The sequence below is a fragment of the Schistocerca gregaria genome, chromosome 5 (genome assembly GCF_023897955.1).
Source record: "Schistocerca gregaria isolate iqSchGreg1 chromosome 5, iqSchGreg1.2, whole genome shotgun sequence".
In the NCBI taxonomy this organism is placed as follows: Eukaryota; Metazoa; Arthropoda; class Insecta; order Orthoptera; family Acrididae; genus Schistocerca; species Schistocerca gregaria.
In genome coordinates, this window is record NC_064924.1 from 458,456,890 (window position 1) to 458,476,702 (window position 19,813).

Genomic DNA, 19,813 nt, shown 5'->3' on the forward strand with positions numbered 1-19,813 from the left:
AAAATTTGAATAGTCGGTCAATACCATCGTTAGGCCCTTTGTAAATGATCAAGAAGCCGTCGACGTATCTAGCGTAAGAAAGAATGCCTACAGGTGATGCTGAGAATTTACTGAAAAATTTTACTTCTAAGGAATTAATGAACGCATCTGCAAGGATTCCTGCTAAGGGTTCCCCATTGCAAGGCCATCTCGTTGATACAGCTTTCCACTACACTAAAAATAATTGTATTGCACTACGATACGAAGTGTATTCATAAGATAGGTGATCTGCTCATCAGATAAGTCTTTTCTGAATGAGCGTAATTTTTTTCTACTATGCATGAGGCTGAAAGTACTGGCACGTTTGTGTAGAGATTTTTAATGTCAAGAGAAAGTAATTTTGTGTCTATCACAGTGAACGTCTTTAATTTTACTAACAAAATCTTGACTATTGGAAACAGAATAATTATTACGAAAAATTTTCTCAATACGTCTTGCAGAAATTTAGCTAAGTAGTGATAGACACTGTTCATACTGTTGGAAATTGGGCGGATCGGATGGTCTTTTTTATGGAATTTAAGCTGAGCTCATAATTTAGGCGGTTGCGGATTCGTGTTGATTAGCTGCTTCTTTTGAAAACGTTTCAGAAGATTTTGGCATCGTTAATTGTTCTGATTTCTTCCTGCAAAGTTGGTGTGGGGTCCTCATGTAGCTCGGAAATATCGTTATCCTCAAAGAACTGTACTACAGTTTTTGTAACATATTCTTGTTTACTAGCCGTGACAATGGTGTTACGCTTATCAGACTTCGTTACCAAAGCATCTTTTTCTACGAACTTCGTATTTATGGTTTCAATTTTTTTTTGTCGGAATTAACAATATTATGAGAATTAGTTAGGTTTTTGCTGACTATATTACAAACGTCATGTGCTACTCTAGTTTGAGGGAACTGTCCATTTTTACTCTGTCTAGGCAGCCTACGTCATCAGTTATTTGCTGAATGTATTCCATCTCTGTCTTCGTCGACAGTTTTTGCCCTCTAAAACTCCCTCTAGTACCATGGAAGTCATTCCCTCATGTCTTAACGATGTCCTATCATTCTGTCCCTTCTCCTTGTCAGTGTTCTCCACATATTCCTTTCCGATACTGCACAGAACCTCCTTGTTCTTTACCTTATCAGTCCACCTAATTTTCAGCATTCGTCTGTAGCACACATCACAAATGCTTCGATTCTCTTCTTTTCCGGTTTTCCCACCGTCCATATTTCACTACCATACAAAGCTGTGCTCCAAACGTACATTCTTACAAATTTCTTCCTCAATTTAATGCCTTTGCTTGATACTAATAGACTTCTCACGGCCAGGAATGCCCTATTTGCCAGTGCGCGTCTGTTTTTGCCGGCCTCCTTGCTCCGTTCATCATTGGTTACTTTGCTGCCTAGGTAGCATAATTCCTTAACTTCATCTACTTCGTGGCCACCAATACTGGTGTTACGTTTCTCGCCGTTCTCATTTCTGCTACTTCTTACTACTGTAGTTTTTCTTCTATGTATTTTCAATCCAATAATTACACTGTTCATTCCTTTCAGAAGAGCACGTAACTCTTCTTCACTTTTGCTCACGATAGCAATGTCATCAGCGAATCGTATCAATGATATACTTTCACCTTGAATTTTAATTCCGCTGCTGAACCTTTATTTTATTTCTATCATTGCTTCTTCGATATACAGATTGAACAGTAAGGGCGAAAGACTACATCTCTGCCTTACACCCTTTTTAATCCGAGCACTTCGTTCTTCGCTGTCCACTCTTATTATTCACTATTCGCTCTTGTGCATATTGTATATTATCCGTCTCTCCCTATAGCTTACCCGTCTTTTTCTCAGAATTTCGATCATCTTGCTCCATTTTGCAATGTCGAACGCTTTTTCCAGGTCTTTAGTTGCGTCCATTATCAGTCGCAATTGTCTGTCTGAGTTCTTTACCTTTTCTAACCTTTCCTAAAGGCAAACTGATCGTCATCTAACACATCGTTAGTTATCTTTTCCACTCTTCTGTGTATTATTCTTGTCAGCAACTTGGATGCATGAGCTGTTGAGCTGATTGTGCGATAATTCTCGCACTTGTCAGCTCTTGGACTCTTCATAAATGTGTGGATGATACTTTTCCGAAAGTCGGATGCTATATCGGCAGGCTCATACATTCTACTCACCAATGTGAATAGTCGTTTTATTGCCACTTTCCTCAATGTTTCTAAAAATTCTGATGGTGTTTTATCTGTCCCTTCTGCCTTATTTTATCTTAAGTCGTCCAAGGCTCTCTTAAATACTAATGCTGGATCCCGTATCTCTTCTAAATCGACTTCTGTTTCTTCTATCACATGAGACAAATCTTTCCCCTCTTAGAGACCTTCAAATGTACTCTTTCCACATATCTGCCCTCTCCTCTGCATTTAACAGTGGAATTCCTGTTGCAATCTTAATGTTACCGCTCTTGCTTTTAATTTCGCTGAAGGCTTATTTGACTTCCCTATATGCTGAGCCAGTCCTTCCGAGAACCATTTCTTTTTCGATTTCTTCACATTTTTCATGCAGCCATTTCGTCTTCGCTTCCCTGCACTTCCTATTTATTTCATTCCTCAACTACTTGTATTTCTGTATTCCAGAATTTCCCTGGACATTTTTCTACTTCCTTCGTCTGTTACCCATGATTTCTTCGCAATTACCTTCTTTGTACCTATGTTTTCCTTTCCACATTCTGTGATTGCCCTTTTTAGAGATGTCCACTCCTCTTCACATCTACTGCCTGCCGAGCTATTCCTTATTTTCCTATCTACAGCCTTAGAGAACTTCAAGCGTATTTCACCATTCCTTAATACTTCCGTATCCCCCTTCTTTGCGTATTGATTCTTCCTGACTAATTTCTTAAACTTCAACGTACTCTTCACCACTACTACATTGTGATCTGAGTCTATATCTGCTCCTGGGTACGACTTACAATCCAGAATGTGTGTCTGACCATTATGTAATCTAACTGAAATTTTCCGGTAATACCTGACCTTTTCCAAGTAAATCTCTTCCTCTTGTGATTCTTGAACAGAGTATTCGTTATTACAAGCTGATATTTATTACAGAATTCAATCACTCATTCTTCTCCCTCATTCCTTGTCCCTAACCCATATTTTCCTGTAACGTTTTCTTCTACTCCTTCCCCTACAACTACATTCCAGTCCGCCATGACTATTAGACTTTCATCTTTACATATTGTAATACCCCTGCAATATCCTCATATAATATCTCTGTCTCTTCATCTTCAGCTTGTCACGTCGGCATGTATACCTGAACTATCGTTGTATGTGTTGGTTTGCAGTCGCTCCTGATAAGAACAACTCTGTCTGTACTGTTCACAGTAACACACCCTCTGCCCTACCTTCCTATTCATAACGAATCCTACAGCCGTTATACCATTTTCTTCTGCTGTTGATATTACGCTATACTCATCTGATCAGAAATCCTTGTCTTCTTTCCATTTCACTTCACTGACCCCTGCTATATCCAGACTGCATTTCCCTTTTCAGATATTCTAGCTTCCCTGCCACGTTCAAGCTTAGGGCATTCCACACCCAATTCGTATAACATTATCCTGTCGTTGGTCATTCAGTCTTTTTCTCATGGTCATCTCCTCCTTGGCAATCCCCTCCCGGAGATCCAAATGAGACACTATTCCGGAATGTTTGGCAATGGAGAGATCATCATAACACTTTTTTAAATTACAGGCGACGTGTCATTTGGATACACGTTATGTCTACATCAACATCTACATGGATACTCTGCAAATCACATTTAAGTGCCTGGCAGAGGGTTCCCCTATACTCTGTTATTCCTAACTCGTATAGCGCGGGTAAATAACCAACAGCTATATCTTTTCGTACGAGCTCTGATTTCAGTTTATTTTATCGTGTTGATCGTTTCTCGCTATGCAGGCCGTTGTCAACAAAATATTTTCGCATTCGGAGGCGAAAGTTGTTGATTGGAATTTCGTGAGAAGATTCCGTCGGAACGAAAAACTTCATTCTGTCAATGAAGTCCAGCCCAAATACTGTGTCATTTCAGTGTCACTCTCTTCCATATTTCTCGATAATACAATACGTGCTGCCCTTCTTTGAACTTTATCGATGAACTCCGTCAGTCCTATCTGGTAAGGATCCCACACCGCGCAGCAGTATTCTAAAAGAGGACGGGCAAGAGTAGTGTAGGCAGTCTCCTTAGTAGATCTGTTACATTTTCTATGTGTCCTGCCAATAAAACGTAGTATTTGGCTATCCTTCCCCACAACATTTTCTATGTGTTCCTTCCATTTTAAGTTGTTCGTAATTGTAATTCCTAGGTGTTTAGTTGAATTTACTGCCTTTAGATTTGAATGACTTATCGTGTAACTGAAGTTTAACGGATTCTTTTTAGCACTCACGTGGATGACCTCACATTTTTCGTTATTTAGGGTCAACTGCCAATTTTCACACCATTCAGATCTCTTTTCTAAATCGTTCTACAATTTGTTTGATCTTCTGATGACTTTATAAGTCGATAAACGACAGCGTCATCTGCAAGCAACCTGAGACGCCTGCTCAAATTTTCTTCCAAATCGTTTATATAGATGAGGAACAGCAAAGGGCCTATAACACTACCTTGAGAAATAACTTCTATTTTACTCGATGACTGTCCGTCAATTACCACGAACTGTGACCTCGCTGAGAGGAAATCACAAATCCAGTCACATACCTGAGACGATATTCCGTAAGCACGCAATTCCAGTACAAGCCGCTTGTGTGGTACAGCGTCAAAAGCCTTCTGGAAATCCAGAAATACAGAATCGATCTGAAATCCCTTCACAATAGCACCTAACACTTCATGCGAATAAAGAAATAGCTGTGTTTCACAAGAACGATGTTTTATAAATCCACGTTGACTGTGTGTCAATAGACAGTTTTCTTCGAGGTAATTCATAATGCCGGTCGGTGTGGCCGAGCTGTTCTATGCGCTTCAGTCCGGAACCACGCTGTTGCTAAGGTCGCAGGTTCGAATCCTGCCTCGGGCAAGGATGTGTGTTATGTGCTTTGGTTAGTTAGATTTTAAGTAGTTCTAATTCTAGGGGACTGATGACTTAGATGTTAAGTCCCATAGTTCTTAGAGCTCTTTCAACCTTTTCTTTTTTAATCATAACTTGGTTCAAGCATCATAAAAGAAGGTTGTATACATGGAAGAATCCTGGAGATACTAAAAGGTATCAGATAGATTATATAATGGTAAGACAGAGATTTAGGAATCAGGTTTTAAATTGTAGGACATTTCCAGGGGCAAATGTGGACTCTGACCACAATCTATTGGTTATGACCTGTAGGTTAAAACTGAAGAAACTGCAAAAAGATGGGAATTTAAGGACATGGGATCTGGATAAGCTGAAAGAACCAGAGGTTGTACAGAGTTTCAAGGAGAGCATAAGGGAACAATTGACAGCAATGGGGGAAAGAAACGCAGTAGAAGAAGAATGGGTAGCTCTGAGGGATGAAGTAGTGAAGGCAGCAGAGGATAAAGTAGGTAAAAAGACGAGGGCTGCTAGAAATCCTTGGGTAACAGAAGAAATATTGAATTTAATTGATGAAAGGAGAAAATATAAAAATGCAGTAAATGAAGCAGGCAAAAAGGAATACAAACGTCTCAAAAATGAGATCGACAGGAAGTGCAAAATGGCTAAGCAGGGATGGCTAGATGACAAATGTAAGGATATAGAGGCTTATCTCACTAGGGGTAAGATAGATACTGCCTACAGGAAAATTAAAGAGACCTTTGGAGAAAAGAGGACCACTTGTATGAATATTAAGAGCTCAGATGGAAACCCAGTTCTAACTAAAGAAGGGAAAGCAGAAACGTGGAAGGAGTATATAGAGGGTCTATACAAGGGCGATGTACTTGAGGACAATATTATGGAAATGGAAGAGGATGCGGATGAAGATGAAATGGGAAATACGATACTGCTTGAAGAGTTTGACAGAGCACTGAAAGACCTGAGTCGAAACAAGGCCCCTGGAGTAGACAACATTCCATTGGAACTACTGACGGCCTTGGGAGAGCCAGTCCTGACAAAACTCTACCATCTGGTGAGCAAGATGTATGACACAGGTGAAATACCCTCAGACTTCAAGAAGAATATAATAATTCAAATCCCAAAGAAAGCAGGTGCTGACAGATGAGAAAATTACCGAACTATCAGTTTAATAAGTCACAGCTGCAAAATACTAACGCGAATTCTATACAGACGAATGGGAAAACTGGTAGATGCGGACCTCGGGGAGGATCAGTTTGGATTCCGTAGAAATGTTGGAACACGTGAGGCAATACTGATCTTACGACTTATCTTAGAAGAAAGATTAAGAAAAGGCAAACCTACGTTTCTAGCATTTGAAGATTTAGAGAAAGCTTTTGACAACGTTGACTGGAATACTCTCTTTCAAATTCTGAAGGTGGCAGGGGTAAAATACAGGGAGCGAAAGGCTATTTACGATTTGTACAGAAACCAGATGGCAGTTATTAGAGTCGAGGGGCATGAAAGGGAAGCAGTGGTTGGGAAAGGTGTGAGACAGGGTTGTAGCTTCTCCCCGATGTTATTCAATCTGTATATTGAGCAAGCAGTAAAGGAAACAAAAGAAAAATTTGGAGTAGGTATAAAAATTCATGGAGAAGAAGTAAAAACTTTGAGGTTCGCCGATGACATTGTAATTCTGTCAGAGACGGCAAAGGATTTGGAAGAGCAGTTGAACGGAATGGACAGTGTCTTGAAAAGAGGATATAAGATGAAAATCAACAAAAGCAAAACGATGATAATGGAATGTAGTCAAATTAAATCGGGTGATGTTGAGGGAATTAGATTAGGAAATGAGACACTTACAGTAGTAAAGGAGTTTTGCTATTTAGGAAGTAAAATAACTGATGATGGTCGAAGTAGAGAGGATATAAAATGTAGACTGGCAATGGCAAGGAAAGCGTTTCTGAAGAAGAGAAATTTGTTAACATTGAATATAGATTTATGTATCAGGAAGTCGTTTCTGAAAGTATTTGTTTGGGGTGTAGCCATGTATGGAAGTGAAACATGGACGATAACTAGTTTGAACAAGAAGAGAATAGAAGCTTTCGAAATGTGGTGCTACAGAAGAATGCTGAAGATTAGATGGGTAGATCACGTAACTAATGAAGAGGTATTGAATAGGATTGGGGAGAAGAGGAGTTTGTGGCACAACTTGACAAGAAGAAGGGATCGGTTGGTAGGACATGTTTTGAGGCATCAAGGGATCACAAATTTAGCATTGAAGGGCAGCGTGGAGGGTAAAAATCGTAGAAGGAGACCAAGAGATGAATACACTAAGCAGATTCAGAAGGATGTAGGTTGCAGTAGGTACTGGGAGATGAAGCAGCTTGCACAGGATAGAGTAGCATGGAGAGCTGCATCAAACCAGTCTCAGGACTGAAGACAACAACAACAACAACAACAACAACAACATGTCCGAACACAGTATATGTTCTGGAATCCTGCTACATATTGATGTTAATGATATGGGCCTGTAATTAAATGGATTACTGTTACTACTTTTCTTGAAAACAGTGATTTCCGTTGCCTTCTGCATCCTTATGCCGTTGATCATTGCTGATTCTTCCGGCTTTAGGAGCAGTTTCCCACCCAAAGGACAAGAGTGCCCTGTACCTCTCTGACAAGGCCGTTGACAGAATGGGGCTGACGTCTTATGTCGGAAGTCTTCGTCCGCCAGTGCTGATTATTAATCAAAATTTAAGCGGTGGCTGATTTTGAACTCGCGACAGATGACGTTTTGATAGAGTACTCAGTGTCATCAATCGCCCTCTCCTCCTCCCCCACCAAGAAACAAAAAAAAGTCGCAGCCCATTATGTTCGCAGCACACATTCTGAATATGCCTCGCAGTAAGTAAAGAGACTGGCTCTAGTATTGAGAGCCTCATCGAAACAGTCCTCTGACTCAGGAATGCAATAGTGACACATTATAGCTGTCTGTCTGCGAGAAGATCTTTTTCAGCATGAGAGAGCCTCCTCTCACATGAGTGAGATTGTCGGATGCAATCTAAGTGCAAAGCGGGCATCAAAAGCATTGGGTAGCTTCCAAATCATCGAAATTATTGAATGGTAGCCACCTGGACACTACTCGGCAACCTAAAACAGTGAAACAAACAGAAGAATAATCCCATGGAAAAGAAGTATATTCAACACACGCGACTCAGAGGTACTCACTTTCTTTGATTTCACAACGAAATTCTCTCAACGATAAGAGTGGCTCTGACGATGAAGCTGTGCTTTGAAATGAAGATTGGCGATTAGTAAAATACAGGGGACGACGAATGAATTAATCAATCAGAATTTTCCTTTTGTGGATGGAGAGCCTTCCCCAGCATCCTACAACTGAATGAAGTGTGCCACGTGCTGTACCTTTCATTGATCGTATGTGATAATGTCGTTTCGTATCTTCTACATCTACATCCATACTCCGCAAGCCACCTGACGGTGTGTGGCGGAGGGTACCCTGAGTACCTCTATCGGTTCTCCCTTCTATTCCAGTCTCGTATTGTTCGTGGAAAGAAGGATTGTCGGTATGCTTCTGTGTGGGCTCTAATCTCTCTGATTTTATCCTCATGGTCTCTTCGCGAGATATACGTAGGAGGGAGCAATATACTGCTTGACTCTTCGGTGAAGGTATGTTCTCGAAACTTTAACAAAAGCCCGTACCGAGCTACTGAGCGTCTCTCCTGCAGAGTCTTCCACTGGAGTTTATCTATCATCTCCGTAACGCTTTCGCGATTACTAAATGATCCTGTAACGAAGCGCGCTGCTCTCCGTTGGATCTTCTCTATCTCTTCTATCAACCCTATCTGGTGCGGATCCCACACTGCTGAGCAGTATTCAAGCAGTGGGCGAACAAGCGTGCTGTAACCTACTTCCTTTGTTGTCGGATTGCATTTCCTTAGGATTCTTCCAATGAATCTCAGTCTGGCATCTGCTTTATCAACGATCAACTTAATATGATCATTCCATTTTAAATCACTCCTAATGCGTACTCCCAGATATTTTATGGAATTAATTGCTTCCAGTTGCTGACCTGCTATTTTGTAGCTAAATGATAAGGGACCTATCTTTCTATGTATTCGCATCACATTACACTTGTCTACATTGAGATTCAATTGCCATTCCGTGCACCATGCGTCAATTCGCTGCAGATCCTCCTGCATTTCAGTACAATTTTCCATTGTTGCAACCTCTCGATACACCACAGCATCATCTGCAAAAAGCCTCAATGAACTTCCGATACCATCCACCAGGTCATTTATGGATATTGTGAATAGCAACGGTCCTATGACACTCCCCTGCGGCACACCTGAAATCACTCTTACTTCGGAAGACTTCTCTCCATTGAGAATGACATGCTGCGTTCTGTTATCTAGGAACTCCTCAATCCAATCACACAATTGATCTGATAGTCCGTGTGCTCTTACTTAGTTCATTAAACGACTGTGGGGAACTGTGTCAAACGCCTTGCGGAAGTCAAGAAACACGGCATCTACCTGTGAACCCGTGTCTAAGGCCCTCTGAGTCTCGTGGACGAATAGCGCCAGCTGGGTTTCACACCACCGTGTTTTTCGAAACCCATGCTGATTCCTACAGAGTAGATTTCTAGTCTCCAGAAAAGACATTATACTCGAACATAATACGTGTTCCAAAATTCTACAACTGATCGACGTTAGAGATATAGGTCTATGGTTCTGCACATCTGTTCGACGTCCCTTCTTGAAAACGGGGTGACCTGTGCCCTTTTCCAATCCTTTGGAACGCTTCGCTCTTCTAGAGACCTACGGTACACCGCTGCAAGAAGGGGGGCAAGTTCCTTCGCGTACTCTGTGTAAAATCGAACTGGTATCCCATCAGGACCAGCGGCCTTTCCTCTTTTGAGCGATTTTAATTGTTTCTCTATCCCTTTGTCGTCTATTTCGATATCTACCATTTTGTCATCTGTGCGACAATCTAGAGAAGGAAGCACAGTGCAGTCTTCCTCTGTGAAACAGCTTTGGAAGAAGACATTTAGTATTTCGGCCTTTAGTCTGTCATCCTCTGTTTCAGTACCATTTTGGTCGCAGAGTTTCTGGACATTTTGTTTTGATCCACCTACCGCTTTGACATAGGACCAAAATTTCTTAGGATTTTCTGCCAAGTCAGTACATAGAACGTTACTTTCGAATTCATTGAAAGCCTCTCGCATAGCCCTCCTCACACTACATTTCGCTTCGCGTAATTTTTGTTTGTCTGCAAGGCTTTGGCTATGTTTATGTTTGCTGTGAAGTTCCCTTTGCTTCCGCAGCAGTTTTCTATCTCGGTTGTTGTACCACGGTGGCTCTTTCCCATCTCTTACGATCTTGCTTGGCACATACTCATCTAACGCATATTGTACGATGGTTTTGAACTTTGTCCACTGATCCTCAACACTATCTGTACTTGAGACAAAACTTTTGTGTGGAGCCGTCAGGTACTCTGTAATCTGCTTTTTGTCACTTTTGCTAAACAGAAAAATCTTCCTACCTTTTTTAATATTTCTATTTACGGCTGAAATCATCGATGCTCTAACCGCTTTATGATCGCTGATTCCCTGTTCTGCAATAACTGATTCAAATAGTTCGGGTCTGTTTGTCACCAGAAGGTCTAATATGTTATCGCCACGAGTCGGTTCTCTGTTTAACTGCTCAAGGTAGTTTTCAGATAAAGCACTTAAAAATATTTCACTGGATTCTTTGTCCCTGCCACCCGTTATGAACGTTAGAGTCTCCCAGTCTATATCCGGCAAATTAAAATCTCCACACAGAACTATAACATGGTGGGGAAATCTACTCGAAATATTTTCCAAATTATTCTTCAGGTGCTGAGGCACAACAGCTGCTGAGCCCGGGGGCCTATAGAGACGTCCAATTACCATGTCTGAGCCTGCTTTAACCGTGACCTTCACCCAAATCATTTCACAATTCGAATCTCCGTCAATTTCCTTCGATAATATTGCACTTCTTATCGCTATAAACACGCCTCCCCCTTCACTGTCCAGCCTGTCTCTGCGGTATACATTCCAATCTGAGTTTAGCATTTCATTACTGTTTACATGTGGTTTCAGCCAACTTTCTGTCCCTAGTACTATATGGGCGTTGTGACCGTTTATTAATGAGAGCAGTTCTGGGACCTTTCGATAGACGATCCTGCAGTTCACTATTAGCACATTAATATTGTTATTCCCTGTTGCATTTTGCCTACTCCTGCCTTGCCGCGTCTCAGGAGGCGTCTTGTCGGGCCTAGGAAGGGAATTCTCTAACCTAAAAAAACCCCATGTGCACTCCACACGTACTCCGCTACCCTCGTAGCCGCTTCCGGCGTGTAGTGCACGCCTGACCTATTCAGGGGGACCCTACATTTCTCCACAAATTGTTACGCCCAGTTATTTACGTGAACTGACCGTTTGAAATTGAAACTCTCTTTATTGGAGTCGTGGGATACTACCTTTGTTTTCGTTTTGTGAAGTGCAAAATTTCTCATTTCTGGATATGTAAAGCAAGTTTCCGACATTCCGCCACTTTGGGACACTCTTGGAGCGACTCCCGCATCTGTCAACGACCTTCCGTCGAAGATAACATCCTGCTTCCTCCCTACCAAGAAATCCTCAATTCAGTCACAGATTTCGTTTGATACCTCATCTGATCATACCTTCAAAATAAACGTAGGTGTCGTACCGAGTCAGATGCTTTGCGGAAATCCAGAAGTACCACATCTGGAGGGGTTGGACAAAAGTATAGAAAAACCACGAGAAATACTTGCTTGTACATCAATGCAGAAGCTAACCACGTCTGCAGCAATCCGAAATACGGACAGTATTTCTCTTACTTCATATGCAGTGCGTTTCAAGACCCCCGCATAGCTGGAACGTCCAGGATAGGAGAAGTTAAACTATCGACGCGGTGAAAGTATGAACAGGAGGTAAGAATCGATGGATCCCATATGCCTACGAGAAGATATACCCAGATGACAGAGCATTGGGGAGATTGGAAATGCGGTTCTCCATTGTGCTGTGTGTTTCTTTCTTTATGTTATATGAGGATAGTGTTCAGTTTAATAGCTTTCAAGCAATACAGAAATATTATTTGTGGTATTAAAATGAAGTGTTTTTTACCGAAATTTAACTTTACTTAAATGATATATATGAACACGGATTTGCTTTAATTTGTGTAAGATATCCATGGAATTTGAATCATAGTTAGAGGGGTATTTCTTTTTAACATAACTTTATTGTGTTTTTTTCAGTTTATGTAGTATGTTTAACTTTCCAACGATTACTACTTATTACAATGTTAATTTTATCTCAGTCTGGTCTATAGTTATTTTGTTCACCTTATGTAAGTTTATATATAAAGAAATTTGTAATTTCATTTTGCAATTCTAATAAAAAGGCAGTTTTTTGTTCTCTATTGATCCTGTTTAAACGTAAAAAAAAAAAGATCTGGATTCGAGTTCCAGCCTGTGCACAAACTTTCGTTGTCACCATAGCAAAAAATTAAAAAAAGGCACTTAAGGCAACCATTCCAAACAAGTGGAGTACATGGGTTCGAGTGTCCCCGTCCAACACAAATTTTCAGCTTCCTCCACCGACTTATTTCAACGTCTGTAATGCTGCCGAAATCCTTTTTGTCATAATATTAAATTTTTATTAAAAATCAAATTCTTCCAGCTGTACTTAAGATTTTTTATTTATTTCGCTACTAGTTTCGACGTTGCGTCAAAGCCATCTTCAGGCCCGTACACTTTGCTGAAATCAGTTGTGCGTGGCTCAGTCTAGCAGTCCGCGGTGAGACCAACACGTGCTCCACGTGGATGGCCGGCAGCACCTAGTGTGTGGAACTCTGTCCCAAGCATCAATCGTCCCTGTGCTTACATTAATCTGCGATATTTCAATGTTAATGACTTAAATATGTTATGCAGACAAATGTATTCTCCAAATTTCATTACTCTACATAAACTATTTTTTGGTGTAGCGATTTTTTTGTCAGTGTATGTTCACGACAGTGGCACGAGAACAGCAAGGCGGCTTCGGCACTTCCGACATGCTTGTTCCCAGACTAGGTTCCTCAATAATCTTCCTTTTGTCAAAGTTGCTCTTGTCATTTAATTTCCTCATTTTAGACCCGTATCGTCGCTAGAATAATTACCCATTCATCTCTGCTCTACTTTTGTAGGGGAAGGCGGGCCATCTGTGGATAGCAACGTCAACATCATCAATACACAGGTCCCAGTGTGTTGACATTGCTGAACCATAGTTTCGCGGCGGTTTCTGTGAGCTTTTCAAGGTACGTACAATTGTTATACTGATTTGCAATGTTTTACACCTTTCGAGGTCCTAAAACATGTGTTTCGAGAACATTTGTCCAGACTGTATATATAGCACTGAATAGTACGTCTTATTAACAGTAAACTGCTGGGTCAGTAGTCAATGTTCACTACATAGTGTTCATGTAGGCGTAACATAACCTGACAGCATAGTAGGGGGCAAGATGGGGAGCTTCTCCGTCTTTCCCACACTATTTGTCCAACCATTACGTTCTTATCGTCTCATGTGTTTACCTCGCTGCAGGTTTTGAACACGTACATTACACGTTGAATACAATTGTAAATAGAATGGTATTCGTTATTCCAACACTTTCCTAATTAATTACAAAGTTTGCCTTAGGCTATACGGTGAATAAAAATACACAAAACGTGCAAAGTCAATATTCTTGCCATGCTTTAACGACTGACTATTGGAAATATGGTATTTACTGTATAATGTAGATTATCAGGAATGATCTGACACAATAGTACGCTCCATGTGTTTTATTTCAGATGGTTCACAAGTATCGGCGACAAACGTCTAGGCAAGATTGGTCATTTGAGTCAATGGAAGGCGCTGTAAATGCTGTTATGGAAGGTCATATGGGTTCTTTCAGGGCTGCTCGACAGTTCAATGTGCCACAGATATATGTGTTTTACCGTCGGTGTGCCCACGACACTTGTGCAGGGACAGAAAGTGATGATGACGAGGCTGTCCACACTTGTGTACTATGTGAAAGTAAGAGTCCTAAATAAAACGTAATACCTAATTCTACAATTCGCAGAACCATGTTTCGAAACATTATCGTCACATGATTTCGTTATTCCAGTCCTTATTTAAGCTTTAGAGATGAATTCATGCTAGTTCCCCACCTTACCCCGCATATGGGGCAAGATGGGGAATTGGTAGTTTATGTTTCAAATCGAGATGTTTCTAACTAAATGTAAAAAGTTTGCAGGTTTCTTTGCATGCTATTGTAATTCAGTGGTTATATAAACAAATGGTAATCAAACCTATTTAAATTTGTTTGTTTTTGTCCCTTTTGTAAGGGTTTAAAGTTAGCTTCCTCATCTTGCCTTGCCTTCCCCTACATCTCTTTACATTCACGCGATGGACAGTGGTCATAAAATTTTGATTCATCAGTGTGTGTGTGTGTGTGTGTGTGTGTGTGTGTGTGTGTGTGTGTGTGTGTGTCACACATCTTGAGTTGCGATGTGTGATGGAGATTTCTACTAGTACCAACTTCGACGGAATAGCTCTGTCCAATGTTGTGTAACGCCCATTCGGGACTCACTTGCAATGAGCTCTTAGGACTGCTTTCGATTAGGTGAGATTGTGATGTCCAAAGAACGAAGACTGGACAGTCCAGCGACTATAGAGGAAAACGGCAAAAGCAGCGATAGCTCGGAAAAGCATGAAGTAAAGGACAATATATATTGAGTACGTGGTTACCACAGCACAACCAGACACAAACTAGGGGCGCTGCAATCACTTGGATCACGTGTACGCAGCGGACATGTACTGTTCAACAGCAGAGCAAGAGTTGGTGGTAAGAGAAAGAGAAAAGACGACTAGGGTGACCAACTTCCTCAAATGACGTCAAGGGAACATTATCTGTGTGATGGACTTTCATCGGCGAACTGACAGCTGGCCAAACCTAGATGTAGCTCAAATGAACAACGATTGTCCTTCTGTTCTTGTAGATTATAGCCACAATTTGTAGTTACAAGTTGGACATTCGAGAAGTCAGTCAAGTGTTATCATAGATGCGGATAGACAGTATTTGCTGTTATGGGTTGTTGAAGCCATCCCATGCACAGATCATCGTCACAGCAAACACTTGAATGCTGTACAATTGTGCGCAGAAGGGTTTATGGCGAGATCAGTCATATAGCCCTAGGGGTGTTGCAGGGCCTCACCGGCAAACATTGACCAACAGTAGGACACACGCAGAGGATAATTTTTGTTAAGGAACACAACCTATCATCGATGAATTAAAAACATGAGAGAACCATAATGTTCTAAGCATTAATGACAGTAAGTGTATGCAAATGACTTATTCTCAAAGACATGTTTGAACACATTTGCAAAACGTGACAAATAAAAACACCTACAGCCATCCTTACGATTTTATTTTATTTTGTCGCTGCCAGCTTCAACGCTTCAGTGCGTCATCTTCAGGCTGTTTCTGATGCGGTACAGGTTGATATGATCCCCATGAATAACAGATCAGTTGCCAGCATTACTGGATACGCACATAATGTGTCAGCAGTTCAACCATCAACTGCCACAATGGTATGATTATCGGAAGAAAACGATCATTATCGCCATGAATCTTGCAATACTCATTCGAGCTTTCTTCTCTCTCCATGAAATTGGATCTTTGCAATGCATGGACGGGCGCTTAGTTTCCGGATAATAAGTAAAAACAAAGAGTCCTCGCATGTTATCACTCTTTCCAAGGAATTAGGATCATTCTCAGTGGTATTCAATGTGTCGATAGACACACTTCCACGAGCGTCTTTTTGTTCGCTAGTGAGAATTTTCGGCACCAGTTTCGCAAACGCTTTTCTCATGTTAAATTGTGTATGTAAAGTTTGCCTTGTCAATTCCTACATTTTCAGAAATCGACCGAATATTCAGCCGAAGGTCAGATCGAATCAGATTACCTACTATTTTAATATCTACATCCTTTTTTGATATTAAAGGACGTCCTGGGTGTGAGTCATCTTCGGCGTCTTCTCGGCTGTACTGAAAACGCCTGAACCACTAAAAAATTCGTGTACATGATAAACATCTTCGCTACACACTTCTTTTAGTAAGAGATAAAGTTTCAGTAGCAGTTTTTTCCAAGTTTCATGTGAAACTTCACGACAATGCGTTGCTCTGTTATTAAACTTCTCATTTTTCCTGCAAAACAAAACAGCTTTTACACAGACGGAGGCCACGACCACACTGATTTGTCTGCAGATATCAGAGAGGGCACCTTCGGGTAAGAAGGCTTTACGCACCACAACTATTGGTCCTTCATATTTGCCGCAAGCGTACTTACTCCGTGATAGCATCAGTTCCGTCATTTTATAGCCATATCTCGTATGTATTAGACGTGAATGGAAGTCGGACACACTCTAAAGCATCGAAAGTCATAAGCTTCTTTGTTAACCATTGGGCTATACGTTTAACCCAGCTAGCTCTTGTATCTGTTCCGCTGTGCCCATGTGGACGCATCGTTCACATTCGCGTATCCTGGCGGACGCCCGCGAAGTAGGAGGCGCTGTTGCAGGTTAATTGTGACGGTAACTGGTGGGTTTCTTTAGCGGAGAGGCGGCTAAACATGCACAACCCTTTTTTATTTATTTTATTTTACAAGTCTTGTTAATAGTAGCAAAATGAGGTGCAAATCTCCAATGTCAAAGGCGTGCCAATGCACGAAATTACCACATAAAAGTAATAACAGATAAAATGTTTATGTACACAAAAAGAGACGAGCCATAAGTTTATGTAAGGGGAATCAACAATACAACACAGGAATAAGCTTCATTTTTCAAGGAATTCCTCAACGGAATAGAAGGAGTTACCCATGAGGAAACTCTTCCGTCTCGATTTGAAAGCGCTTGGATTGCTGTTAAGATTTTTGAATTCTTGTGGTAGCTTACTGAGAATGGATGCAGCTGTATACTGCACACTTTTCTGCACAAGAGTCAAGGAAGTGCCATCCAAACGCAGATTGGATTTCTGCCTGGTATTAACTGAGTGAAAGATGCAACTTCTTGGGAATAAGCTGACATTGGTAACAAGAAACGACAGTAACAAAATATACATATTGAGAGGTCAATGTCAGAATACCCACACTGGTAAACAGGGGTCGACAAGAGGTTCGCAAGCTTACATCACTTATTGCCCGAACCGCCCGTTTCTGAGCCAAAAATATCCTTTGAGAATGGGAAGAGTTACTCCAAAAATAATACCATGCGTCGTAAGTGAAAGAAAATAAGCAAAGTAGACTACCTTTCATGTCGAATCATCACGTACTTCAGATATTGTCGTAAAAATGGCAGAATTAAGTCTTTGAACAACATCCTGAATGTGGGCTTTCCACGACATTTTACCATCTATCTGAACTGTTCAGTTTCACTAATCATATGTCCTTTCTGTGAAATTAAAACGTCAGGTTTCGTTGAATTGTAAGTTCAAAACTGTAACAACTGAGTCTTACTGCAGTTCAGCTTTAGTTTATTTTCTGCAACCATGAACTTACGTCATGAACTGCACTATTTGCAACAGTGCCAACGTCGCACACATCATTTACTACCAAGCTAGTGTCATCAGCAAACAGAAACATTTTAAAATCACCTGTAATACTAGAGGGCATACCATTTACATAAATAAGGAAACATGGCTACGCGATTGTACACGAGAAGGAGAAACTGTCTGAACTTGACAGAATAACAAGTGAGATGAAAACACAATTCAAATAATCACAGCATTTAATCCGACTTTAACTACCTGTCAAGAAACGGCTTAAATAAAAGGTATGTATGTCCCGCGCCGTGAAAATGTGCAGCTGATTTTGGTGCCAAATACATAAAAATATTGATACAGCGGAGCTGCTTCCAAGTTTCAGGTGAAAGAGCTGATGAAGAGCATTGACGTGGCTTATCTAAACATCGAAACACCTTTGTGGATATTTATGACAATGTCAGTGACTGTAGCATCTAGTGAGCACAGTTTCAGTAATCATACAATTGGCTAAATCTATATAGAAAAATGCAGAAAAAATAGATGCAGTTGTTAAAAACGTGGATGTTCGCAGAGCTTTTGATAAGATTTGAAGGTGATGCGTAGATCTGCAACTTGTTTTAAATGTTTAGAAATGTAAACTGAACACCTTTCGAAACGCAAATACGTAGTATTCTGTCACAATAAATAGTGTCAGTGGTGTTGAGTAACAGCTGAAATCGTTAAAATAGAACAAAGTTCCAGGGCCCGACGGAATTCCTATCAGATTTGATATTGAGTTTGCAGCTGAGTTAGCCCCTCCTCTAACTATAACCTATCATACATTCCTCGAACAATAACCTGTGCCCAGTAGCTGGGAGAAGGCACAGGTCATGCCAGTCTACAACTAGAGTAGCAAAAGTGATCTATAAAACTACCGTCCAGTATCTTTGACATCGATTTGTTGCAGAATCTTAGGACATATTCTGAGCTCAAACGTAATGAGGTACCTTGGGCATAATGATCTGCTTCATGCCAACCAGCATGGATTCAGAAAACATTGATCATGTGAAACTCGACTTGCACTTTTCTCACACGACATACTAAAAGCTTTAGATCAAGATAGTCGGGCACATGCAGTACCTCTTGATTTCCGAAAACCATTTGACTCAGTAGCACACCTACACTTATTGTCAAACGTTCGATCATATGGTCTATCGAGTGGTATATGTGAGTGGACTGATAACTTTTTGGTAGGTAGGACGCGGCATGTTATCCTGGATGGAGAGTCATCGCATCGCCAGATGTAGAAGTAATTTCGGGTGTGCCCCAAAGGAATGTGTTGGGACCCCTGTTGGTCATGTTGTATATTAATGACCTTCCGTAGAATATTAATAGTAACATCAGACTTCTTGCAGACGATGCAATTGTCTATAATGAAGCTATGTCTGAAATAAACTGCATAAACATTCAGCCATATATCGCCGCGCGGGGTAGCCTTGCTGTCTGAGGCGTCTTGTCACGGTTCGCACGGCACCCCCTGTCGAAGGTTCGAGTCCCTCGGGCATGGGTGGGTGTGTTGTCCTTAGCGTAAGTTAGTTTAAGTTAGATTAAATAGTGCCTAAGCCTAGAGACCAATGACCACAGCAGTTTGGTCTCCTAGTCTTTACCACAAACCTTCAGTCATATATCGATAGATTTCAAAGTGGTGCAAAAAATGGCATCTTATTTTAAATGTTCAGAAATGTAAAACTGTGCTCTTGACAAACCGAAAAACAAAAAATGATTTATCCTCTGAGTATAATATCAGAGAGTCACAGTTGGAATCGGCCAACTCATACAAATTCCTGGGTGTAACAGTTTGTAGGGATATGAAATGGAATGATCGTATAGGATCAGTTGTGAGTAAGACAGGTGGTGGACATTGGTTTATTGATAGAATATTGGGAAGTATAATCAGGCTATAAAAGAAGATTTCTTAAAAATAGTTTGTACGACCTATTCTAGAATATTGCCCCTGTGTGTAGGACCCATACCAAATAGGTCTAATAGGGAAGACTGAAAGTATACAAGGATGGGCATCACGAATTATCACAGATTTGTTTGACCAGTGGGAGAGTGTTATAGTGATGCTAAGGAAACTGAACTGACAGACT